This window comes from Lactuca saligna, chromosome 5, assembly GCF_052625555.1.
Source record: "Lactuca saligna cultivar CGN05327 chromosome 5, ASM5262555v1, whole genome shotgun sequence".
Taxonomy (NCBI): Eukaryota; Viridiplantae; Streptophyta; class Magnoliopsida; order Asterales; family Asteraceae; genus Lactuca; species Lactuca saligna.
Genome location: NC_136421.1, coordinates 139,384,478 through 139,395,790, shown reverse-complemented (window position 1 = coordinate 139,395,790; position 11,313 = coordinate 139,384,478). Strand labels below are relative to the sequence as shown.

Below are 11,313 nucleotides of genomic sequence, written 5' to 3'. Positions count from 1 at the left end.
ATTCGTCTTTTAAAGATATCCCAAAACAGAGGGTACTCGGCGAGTAGCAGAATAAACTCGCCGAGTAGGTGCATACTTATCCGTCTTGAATTAGCAGTCGTATTTATCTTCTGGCATATTGTCGTGTACTCGCCGAGTAGGGTCGATCTACTCGCCGAGTAGGTCCTTCTTTCACTCTTTAATCTTCACTTGCTTTCCTTTTCTCCTTTTTGCCTCCAAGCATATCCTTTGGACTGAAAACACAATTCAAAGCATTTTAAGTACCTTTTGTCCACATTATTCTCGTAATTAACCAAAAATAACTAAGAATATATATAAAATAATTAACTAATTATGCACATATCAAAATACCCCACACTTGACTTTTGCTTGCCCCCAAGCAAAACTAAATTTTAAACACATTAAAATCACATTAATAACTCCAATCCAACCCAGCCATTATGCCAAGACCGCAACGCATGCATTTGTGTCTAAAATTCCTAAAAACCCCCCATACTTCAAATACTCACAATCCTCATAAACATTTGCCCACTCACCCCGAACTATGCTCATTTTATGCAACCCTCCGAATCCATCCTCAGAAAATCTCTTTACCCTCAAGGTATTTTTAATTGAGCAACCCAAGCATACATAATCTAGAATTACAACTTTTCGATACCACTACGGAATTCTTTGAATTCTTCACTTTCTTGATAATTTGATCTTGGATATCTTTGAATTCACCAACTTGTATTGACTTTTGGTATCTTCAACTTTTTGATTTTCTTGGAATTTTGATCGTCAGATCTTCACTTCATTTGCTCCAAAATTCCTATAACTTTTCCAGTAATTTTTTTTTCTTTTTTCATGTATTTCTCAATTTTTTTTCACTCAAATCCCTACATGCTTAAGCAGGGGCGCTCAATCTCAACCTTTATTGGCTAATGATAAAAACTTTCCTGGATACATTTCAGGTTTAGGCTGCTAAACATATTGCATCCCTCAGGCTGAGCAAGGTCGTGTTTTTGTCTCATGATTTCACTGAAATAAGGAAGCCGCAAATGCACTAGAACGTATATAGGCTCAACTAAACATTTGGGTTCTCATGCAATTATTAACACAATTCTAATATGGAATCCTAATTTTTACCAAAATTTTCTAATTTAAGACCTAAGCATTTTTGGTATGCAACAATTTTTTTTTTTAAAAAATTAGCCTAAATTAAGACTCTAAGTGTTCTAAGATGTGACTAACCCCCTACCCCACACTTATTTTATGCAATGCCCTCATTGCATATTATAACAACTTTGCATATTATAACAACTAAAAAAAATGCAAATAGAGAGAAAGTTAGAACAAACTCCCCTAGGGTAGCAGTCGCTAGGTCGACACTCTCTTCTTCAACTCCTTCTTCTAGTGACTTTAACTATGGGAACAACTCATCCATGGCACGGGTGTCATACGTCTCGTGTGGTTGATAGCTCGAAAACTCCAAGGAAAAAGGATTGTTGCACAATCCTCAGTAGTAATTCATAAAGAATGTATGAATGGCACAGAAAAAAAAGTAGCCAGAACAAATCAGAAACTCCTCCTGCAGCAGGCTACTCGGCGAGTAGGCGATCAAACTCGGCGAGTAGAACTCGTTGGCAAAGTAGTTCGTGCAGAAGCAGATGTACTCGCCGAGTAGTATTAGTGCACTCGGCGAGTAGATGTACTCCAGAATTATTTTGAACCGCTGTCTCTCTTTACTCTAGTGTTGACATGTAAATATAAAGGTACTCTCCAGTAAACTTCCTAAGCAGTAACACTTCAATAAACTCTCGATTCGTACGGACTCGATCCTAGGAACAAGACTCCATAAGCACTCATAAAGATTCTCATTCCTCTCTTGACCATTCCTAAATAGCATGCTTCCTAGCTTCAATACCTGAAAAGAAAACTAAAAGTAACACTAATATTCCAACCACATAGCCAAATTCAACATGTCCACAATTGTCTTAAAACAAACATCATAATCAAACAAAAAAAAGCAAATAAAATCTTCATTCTTCCTCTTCCATCCCGGCTCCTCCAGCTCCACTACCTCCTTCTCCACCCCTTCTTTGCATCCTTTCGTCCCAATCCATAATGTAAGGATAGCTGGGTCCCGGTCGCGGGGCAATATGCATTTGTTGGAAAAGATAGTCAAAGGATTGATTGGTGTAATTAACCCCTCGCCCTATATCATCCAAGTAGCATCGATACTCCACTTGGTTCCATCCCTCGTTATCCTCCACCGGAATAACCGGTGGGTCTTCTCGTACCCGCTCGTTTCTCGGCCTAACCCGCCTTCCCGGCTCCTCGGGGACCGCCGGCTCATCCTCATTCGGGATAGTAAAAGAATCACCAAATTTTTCCACTATCCGAGCCCTCCTATAAAGTGCAGTGTTGAACGGAGGAGGGTGGATAATCGTTAGCATTTGAGCTTGTGGCAATTCCAAGATCCCAAATGATCTCGCAAGTCGAGTAATGAACATGCCCCCATTGATCTTCGAGTTTATTTTCTCCTTAACCGCTCCCTCCGCAAGAAATTTAGCAATGCAATATGGAAGGTTGCAGAAGACATCGGGAGTGATAATACTCCACAAGTAAAAGATATCAAGGGTGGGCACTTTATCCCCATCCTTCCGCATGTTGATCGTGCTTGCAACGAATCGGTGAAAGAGTCGATGGATTGGAGAACGGATATGACCTTCTTGAGCAGTGGAAGGTATGTAGACCCGGTTAGCAATTGTACTCCACCATGTCGACGCCACCACCCCCTCGGGAAGTTCTTTATGGGTATTTTCCAAGAAGGCTTCAAAGTATTCCGTCATCGACATGTCTTGATCGTAGATGCCCAACCGCCAAGAGAACTCAACCATGCTACATTGTCGCAGCTCTCCTCCCAAAGAAAACGAGATCGTGTTTGGATTGTAATACTCACTACCACCTCGGAATGAAATGGTAGCAAAGAATTCCCAACACAACTCCGCGTAGACTGGCTCTTGGATTTTAAACAATTGCAACCAACCATCACAAGTGATGTTGGCATAACCCAAGTTACAATCTTTCACCAAATATGGAGTAAGTTCCTCTTCCAAGCCGACATTGCCCATCCATCCCCAATCCACTGCAGTGGACAGGTGGATTTCTTTCTGTCGCAGCGCTTCCAACCTGTTTAGGGCTCGAGTTTTGGAGGATTTGGAGGTGATTTGTTGAAAGGCTAACCATGGCATATCACCATGGCCTCCTCCACGTGATGACTGTCCTCTCCTTGCCATTCTATCTGCATAAACATACCAAAAACATAGCAACAAAACAACACCCCATAATTAAAAACAGGAAATTTTTTTATCTTTTTGGGACCTACTCGCCGAGTACACGAACATACTCGCCGAGTAGTATGAACATTCTGACAGATCGAGATCGGATCTGTGTAATCTGTGTAATAGTCCAATTTGTTCATAGGGTTTTGTTGTAATTGTGTATCTAACCATAGATCTTGAAGAAATTATTCCAAATAACCTCTAATTCATGAGTAAATCAAAGCCCTAAAAATTGGTAAAAACTCCCCAAATCCGAAATCATACCAAATATGGGGAGATATGTGATAAAGATTGGACCTTTCATAAAATTAAAGGGTAAAAATGTTACCTTGTTGCTTGAATGAAGAGAAAGAAGAAGAAAATTGAAGAAATCTTGAAGAATCCTTGAGATGCGGCTGAGAGGAGATGCTCGGCGAGTGTGGAGATGAAATGATGAATAATAATAATTTTTACAGGTTTTAATTTACTGGGTTTGAACCGGCTACTCGCCGAGTAGAATGGATCTACTCGCCGAGTAGAATGGATCTACTCGCCGAGTAGACACGCGTATTATCGACTTTTGGCTGTAAGTGAACATTTACTCGCCGAGTATAGCCGATATACTCGCCGAGTAGATGTCTCAGGTTGAAAAAAATTTAAATTTTGCCAATTTTACTATATGAATTCCTTTGTTTAGCCTTTCCACCCCACACTTTCAGTAGAGCTTGTCCTCAAGCACTTAGAGAAGTAGAATAAATGAAGAAGAATGAAAAAAAAAACAATATGAAAAATAAAGAAAAGGAAAGAAAATGCAAACGTGAAACTCGGGTTGCCTCCCGAGAAGCACTTCTTTTGATGGAGTCATTAGCTGGACTCCGCCCCGTCTACGTGTTTGCAATTCCGCACAGCAGCAGCTCCTCCAATCCTTCATTTCGGGGGACTCCTTCTTCATATTTCTTCACTCTATGACCATTGACTTTAAATGGTGTGCCATCTCTTTAGATCAATTCTATAGCCCCGTGAGGAAACACCGTCTTGACCAAAAAGGGACCATCCCACCTTGATTTGAGTTTGCCCGAGAAAAGTTTTAATCGGGAATTGAAAAGTAGTACTTTTTGGCCTTCATGGATGTCTTTGCTTTTGATTCTTTTGTCATGCCATCTCTTGGTCTTTTCTTTATAGAGCCACGAACTAGAATAAGCCTCATTTTGGAGTTCTTCAAGGGCATTCATTTGTATTAGACGGTTGGTCTTTAATTCTTCCATGTCAAAGTTGCACCTCTTTAACGCCCAATATGCCTTATGCTCGATTTCAACCGGTAAATGGCATTGCTTTCCATAAACTAACCTATATGGTGTAGTACCAATAGGTGTTTTGAAGGCGGTACGAAATGCCCATAGCGCGTCATCCAATTTATCCGACCATTCCTTGCGGTTGCTTCCCACCGACTTCTCTAAAATACGCTTCAAGGCTCGATTGGTCACTTCCGTTTGTCCACTCGTTTGCGGGTGGTATGACGTGGAGAACTTATGGGTTACCCCATATTTCTTGAGCACCTTTTCCAATTGATCATTGGCAAAGTGTGTGCCCCGGTCACTAATTAGGGCCTTCGGAACACCAAACCGGGAGAATAGTTTTTTTAAGAATCGTACCACTACCCGTCCGTCATTTGTAGGTAAAGTCTGCGCCTCCGCCCATTTCGAAACATAATCTACCGCCACTAGGATGTACTTGTTTCCTTTGGATGTGGGAAATGGTCCCATAAAGTCAATGCCCCACACATCGAATACCTCACACACTTGAATGCTATGTTGTGGCATTTCATTACGAGATGAAATGTTTCCCACCCTTTGACAAGCATCACATTCTTTGACATATTGGGATGCATCTTTGAAGATTGTAGGCCAATAGAACCCAATGTCAAAGATCTTCTTTGCGGTATAGTGTGCTCCATGATGTCCTCCCGTGGGCCCGCTATGGCAATGTTCTAGTATTCTTCGACTCTCCTTCCCGAACACACATCTTCTTATAATTCCATCCGCACAGCTTCGAAAGAGGTATGGATCGTCCCAAAAGTAATATTTGATCTCCGCGAAGAATTTCTTCTTTTGCTGACTACTATAATCCTTCGGGATGTAATTTGTAGCTAAATAGTTAGCTATGTCTGCGAACCATGGCTCCTCTCCCACGGACACCATTATGTATTCATCCGGAAAGTCGTCTCCATCCTTATCTTCTTGCAATTTCGGGTTCTCGAGCCTAGATAAATGATCGGCCGCTACGTTCTCCATTCCTTTCTTATCTCGTATCTCTATATCGAATTCTTGAAGAAGCAGCATCCATCGTATTAGTCTTGGCTTGGCATCCTGTTTGGAAAACAAATACTTGATAGCTGAGTGGTCAGTAAAAACAATGGTTTTAGATAAAACCAAGTAAGGGCGAAACTTGTCAAAAGCGTAAACTACGGCAAACAGTTCTTTTTCGGTAGTAGTATAATTCTCTTGGGCAGGATTTAAGGTCTTGCTTGCATAATAGATGGGTTGAAAGTGCTTATCAACCCGTTGTCCAAGGACCGCTCCTAGTGCATAGTCACTAGCATCACACATGATCTCGAAGGGTAAGTTCCAATTTGGTGCTATAATGATCGGGGCATTAGTTAATTTTTCCTTTAGAAAGTCAAATGCCTCCAAACATTCTTTAGTAAAATTAAAGATTGCATCTTTTAGTAATAATTGTGTTAGAGGTTTCGTGATTTTGGAAAAATCTTTTATAAAACGCCGGTAAAAACCTGCGTGTCCCAAAAAACTTCTAATGCCCTTCACATTAGTTGGTGGGGGTAATTTGGCAATGGTGTCTATCTTTGCCCGATCCACCTCAATTCCCTTTTTAGAGACTTTATGTCCCAAAACTATACCCTCCTTGACCATGAAGTGACACTTTTCCCAATTTAGGACCAAGTCGGTTTTCTCACATCTAGCAAGCATTAAGTCAAGATTTGTGAGGCAGTCATTGAAAGAAGATCTGAATACAGAAAAGTCATCCATAAAGACCTCCATGAATTTTTCCACCATATCATGGAATATGGCGGTCATGCAGCTTTGAAATGTCGCAAGTGCATTGCATAGTCCAAATGGCATGCGTCTATAGGCGAAAGTCCCACTGGGGCATGTAAAGGTGGTCTTTTCTTGGTCCATTGGGTCTATGGGTATTTGGAAATACCCTGAAAACCCATCTAAAAAGCAATAGTAGCTATGGCCCGATAGTCTCTCTAACATTTGATCTATGAAAGGAAGGGGAAAATGGTCTTTGCGAGTGGCATCGTTTAACTTTCGATAATCGATGCACACTCGCCAACCGGTTACCGTTTGCGTTGGAATTAACTCGTTCTTTTCGTTGGTAATGACCGTCATTCCTCCCTTCTTGGGCACCACTTGGACCGGACTCACCCATGGACTATCGGAGATGGAGTAGATGATTCCTGCATCCAAAAGCTTGACCACCTCCTACTTGACGACTTCTTGCATGTTCGGGTTTAATCGTCTTTGATGTTGCACCACCGGCCTTGCTCCTTCTTCTAAATTGATTTTGTGAGAGCAGTAGGATGGGCTTATTCCCTTGATGTCGGAGATGCTCCATGCAATGGCTCTTTTCCTTTTCTTCAACACGCGTACAAGCTCCTCCTTTTCCGTCTTGGATAGATCCGAGGCTATAATCACCGGCTTCTGATTTCCTTCTTCCAGAAAGGCATATTCCAGATGGTCAGGTAGTGTTTTGAGCTCCAATTTGTTGTGCATAGTGACGGACTCGCCGAGTGCAGTTTTGGTACTCGGCGAGTTGGTGGCGGCATTCACGACTTCTGGCTTTTCTTCAGATGTACTCGGCGAGTAGATCGGGTCTACTCGGCGAGTAGGGCTTTCAGCTTGGTTCTTTATTTCTTCATACTCCGCTTCTTCCAACAGTCTTTCAATCTCTAATAAGTCCTTTTCTGGATTAAATACTTCGTCCAAAGCTGCAAACTTGCTGGAATCTTTAGGTATGTATTTTTCCAATAATTCGTCAAGCATGTCGATTGAGAACGCCGTGTCATCACTACTCCTTGAGTACTTCATGGCTTGGTCTACCCCGAATGTCACTGAATCATCCCCAACTCGCAATGTGAGCTTAGAATCTCTCATGTCTACGATAGCGCTAACGGTGTTGAGGAAGGGTCTTCCAAGGATGATTGGCACTTGCGGATCCGCCTCCATGTCGAGAATGATGAAATCAGCCGGGAAGACAAATTTGTCTACTTTCACTAGCAAATCTTCACAAATGCCTCTTGGGAAATTAACAGTCTTGTTTGCCAAATGAATTGCCATCCGAATTGGCCTTGGCTCCAGGAGGTCCAGCTTCTTAAAGAACGAGTATGGCATAAGGTTCACACTTGCTCCAGAATCAGCTAAGGCATGAATTGCAGCCAAGTTGCCAAATTGGCAAGGCAAAGTTAAGCTCCCCGGATCACCCTTCTTCTTTGGTAATTTGTTTAGCATTGCGGCGGAGCAATTCTCATTAAGTACTACCTTCTGCACTTCCTCCATCTTTCTTCTGTTAGTGAGGAGTTCCTTAAGGAACTTTGCATACTTGGGCATTTGCATGACGACTTCAATGAAAGGAATATTGATTTGAAGAGTTTTAATGTGATCTAGAAACTTCTAATATTCCTCTTCCTGCTTCTCTTTCTTGGCTCGGGCTGGGTATGGCATTGGAGGCTGGTATGGTTTCAAGGGTGGCTGTTCATTTATTTTAGCAGAGGTACTCGCCGAGTCCATCGGTCCTACTCGGCGAGTAGGACTCTCAGATTGTGAGTGTTGGTTTTTGACTTGCTCTTCCGTTCCTTCCTTCTGTGAGTCCTTGGTTGCTTCAGTTCGAATGGGGGCCAGGGGAGTAATAATCTTCCCACTTCTTGTGGTAACAATATTTACTTGTGCGCCTCGTGGGTTGTTCTCGGTTTTGCTAGGAAGCTCACCCAGTGACCTTTGGTTTAGTTGTTGAGCAAGTTGCCCAAGCTGCGTTTCTATGTTGTGGATGGATGCTTGTTGGTTCTTGAGCATTGTTCTTGTTTCTTGGATAGCAGCATCGTGGTCACTATGTCTTTTCTCGGAAGCGGCCACAAATTTAGTTAGCATTTCCTCCAAGCTTGGCTTCTTCTCTTGCACCGGCTCCTCCTTTTGGTAAAAGCCTCTCCCTTTTTGTCTGTACTTCTCCTCCTTGGCCTTCTTGTACTCTTCGTAAGGCAGCCACTCCTTCTTTTGTTTGCGCCAGTCCTCATCATACCGGTCACCGCTCGAATAACATACTTGTGCCTTTTTGTTGCCGTTCTCATCTAAATCGCAATCTCTAGTGAGGTGAGGTCCATTGCAATTTTCGCAACCCACCCGTATGGCATGGATAGTTTGATCCATTTTGTCCATTCTCCTATCCATGGTTTTTAACATGGCCATGACCGCGGATAGATCTTCAGTAGCAGCGTATGCGGCTCCCCTCGTGACATCATTCCTAGGGTTGTGCTATTCTCTAGAGTGTTTAGAGAATTCTTCAATCAATTCTTTAATCACCGGGGGTGGATTCTTTGTAAGTGGGCCTTGTGAGTCTAGCAACTGCCGGGTCGTGACATTGACTCCATCATAAAAGATGGAAACTTCTTGCTGGCTGTTTAGATCATGGTGTGGGCAATTTCGTAGCAGACTTTTGTACCTCTCCCATGCTTCATATAATGACTCTCCAGCTTGTTGTTCAAAGTTTGCAATGGCCTTCTTGAGTTTGGCTATCTTGGATGGTGGGCAAAAGTGATCAATAAATTCTTCCTTCATTCTGGCCCAAGTAGTGACTGACCCGGGGGGAAGTGATTTGAGCCAGTCTTTAGCAGCACCCTTGAAGGTTACCGGAAGCATCTGAAGTAGTTGAGTTTCGCGGGTTACATTTGGAATGTTGAAGTAATCAGCAACATCATTTACTTCATCCAAATGTTTGTAGGCATCTTCATGATCCTTCCCATAGAAAGGTATTTCCTTGAGTGAAGCTAGGATATGACCTTTTAGCTCGAAGGTGGCAGTTGCGGGAATTGCGAGTTGCACAAGTCCCGGGCCATGGTCGTCGCGGAATTTCATCAATGTTAGCCATAGTGAATGCTAACTCTTCCTCCGATTCGGTTTCTTGTTCGTACGTTGCCTTCTCTTCTTCCTCGGTTTCGTATCCAATATCTTCTTGAATTGGCTCCTCAATTATCAAGGAAGTGCTAGAAGCTCCTGATTTGCTGCTCTTCTTTTTCCCAAAAACAGTCTTCAAGTTGGACAATGGTGATTTCTTTGGTGTGCTTGAACTCTCCACGTCCTTCCCTTTGTTTCTTTTCAATGCGGATTCGGGGTCTTCAAACGGGGGTACCAGTGGTGTGTTTGCTCCTCTGGTCATGAAAGTCCTGAAATTGATCAAATAAAAAGCGTAAAAAGAACAAAAAGATTGTAAACAAATAAAATTTTTTTGCTAACTAAACTGTTACTCACCGAGTAGGTGCGAGTGCACTCGGCGAGTATCAGTGATATTTCGAAAAAAATTCTAAGTTTTAACCTAACTAAAACAGATACTAAAACCTAATTACCAGTTACTAAATTGCAATAAATGAACTTTATGCAAGTAAACTCACACAAAGGATCGAAAAAAATTAGGAATTAGCTTAATTATTTAGAACCGTTCCCCGGCAACGGCACCAAAAACTTGATGGTTGTAAATTCAACTAGTTTTATCCATACTTTTTATTAATAATTTGAGCACACAAAGGCAGTGAACCTGTCTTTAAGTGGTATAGATTGATAAGTAAGGTATCGAACTCAGGGAACGGCAATTAAACTAATAGTTAATTTTTACTAAAACAAATAATAAAAGTAAAGGGTTTTTCTCTAGTTTTGCAAGACTAGAAACTTAGACAAACTAAATTAACTAATTAACTAAAGCAACAACTATTCACCAAATTTGATAAAGATGTTTCTATTTAGGTTCAACCAATTCACTCCTATGGTTATTTAAGTTAAGGTAGATTAATTGCTATTGGTTACCAATGATAATAGTTAGGTTCATATTCATTACTCCTAACCCTTAGACAATTTACTAATTTAAGCGTTGATCAAGTGTTTAAACTAATTAATTCCCTAGATTAATTATTTGGATTAAATAAGATTTGTAATGGTTAATTAAGTTATTAATTCAATTAACCTCTTGTTGATGGTTTCTCAAACAAGCTCACACGTTAATCTTCCTATTTTCTTATTAATCTTAGTTTCATACTCATTACTTCCAAGCATACGTTTTAGCATTCACATAGACATATGAGGTTAACAATTAAGTGATGTTCATGCAACCTAATTGCCTTCCAATTAACAGAAAATAGTAGTGATTAATACATAAGGTTCTTTAACAAACTTGATTTAATAAATCACCAATAGACAATTAAGCAAGAATTAATAATTAAACCATAGGAGTTCTTTGGTATTCCCCAAACAGAAACAAAAACGAGTTTAGCTCATAGTTGCAGTAGAAACAAACACAAAAACAAAGTTTATGAAAGCAAACATGTTTAATTCCTAAGTCTAAGTGGTAGAATTAACCTAATTTCTTGAATTCTTCCAACTCTTGAAGCTTAGGGTTCCTTAGCGCCTTCTGAACCTTTTAGTCGCAGCTAATCCTTCAAAAATCGCCAGGAATAATGTCCCATGGGATAAAGATTCGTCTTTTAAAGATATCCCAAAACAGAGGGTACTCGGCGAGTAGCAGAATAAATTCGCCGAGTAGGTGCATACTTATCCGTCTTGAATTAGCAGTCGTATTTATCTTCTGGCATATCGTCGTGTACTCGCCGAGTAGGGTCGATCTACTCGCCGAGTAGGTCCTTCTTTCACTCTTTAATCTTCACTTGCTTTCCTTTTCTCCTTTTTGCCTCCAAGCATATCCTTTGGACTGAAAACACAATTCAAAGCAT

General features: G+C 41.1%; 1 non-coding gene across 1 annotated transcript; it reads left to right on the top strand.

Annotated features, from left to right (window-relative positions):
* Nucleotides 1–8,999: 8,999 nt before the first annotated feature.
* LOC144999027 (small nucleolar RNA R71) lies at nt 9,000–9,106 on the top strand. Its single transcript, XR_013660555.1, has one exon. It is a non-coding gene; the product is annotated as a small nucleolar RNA R71 (small nucleolar RNA).
* Nucleotides 9,107–11,313: the final 2,207 nt, after the last annotated feature.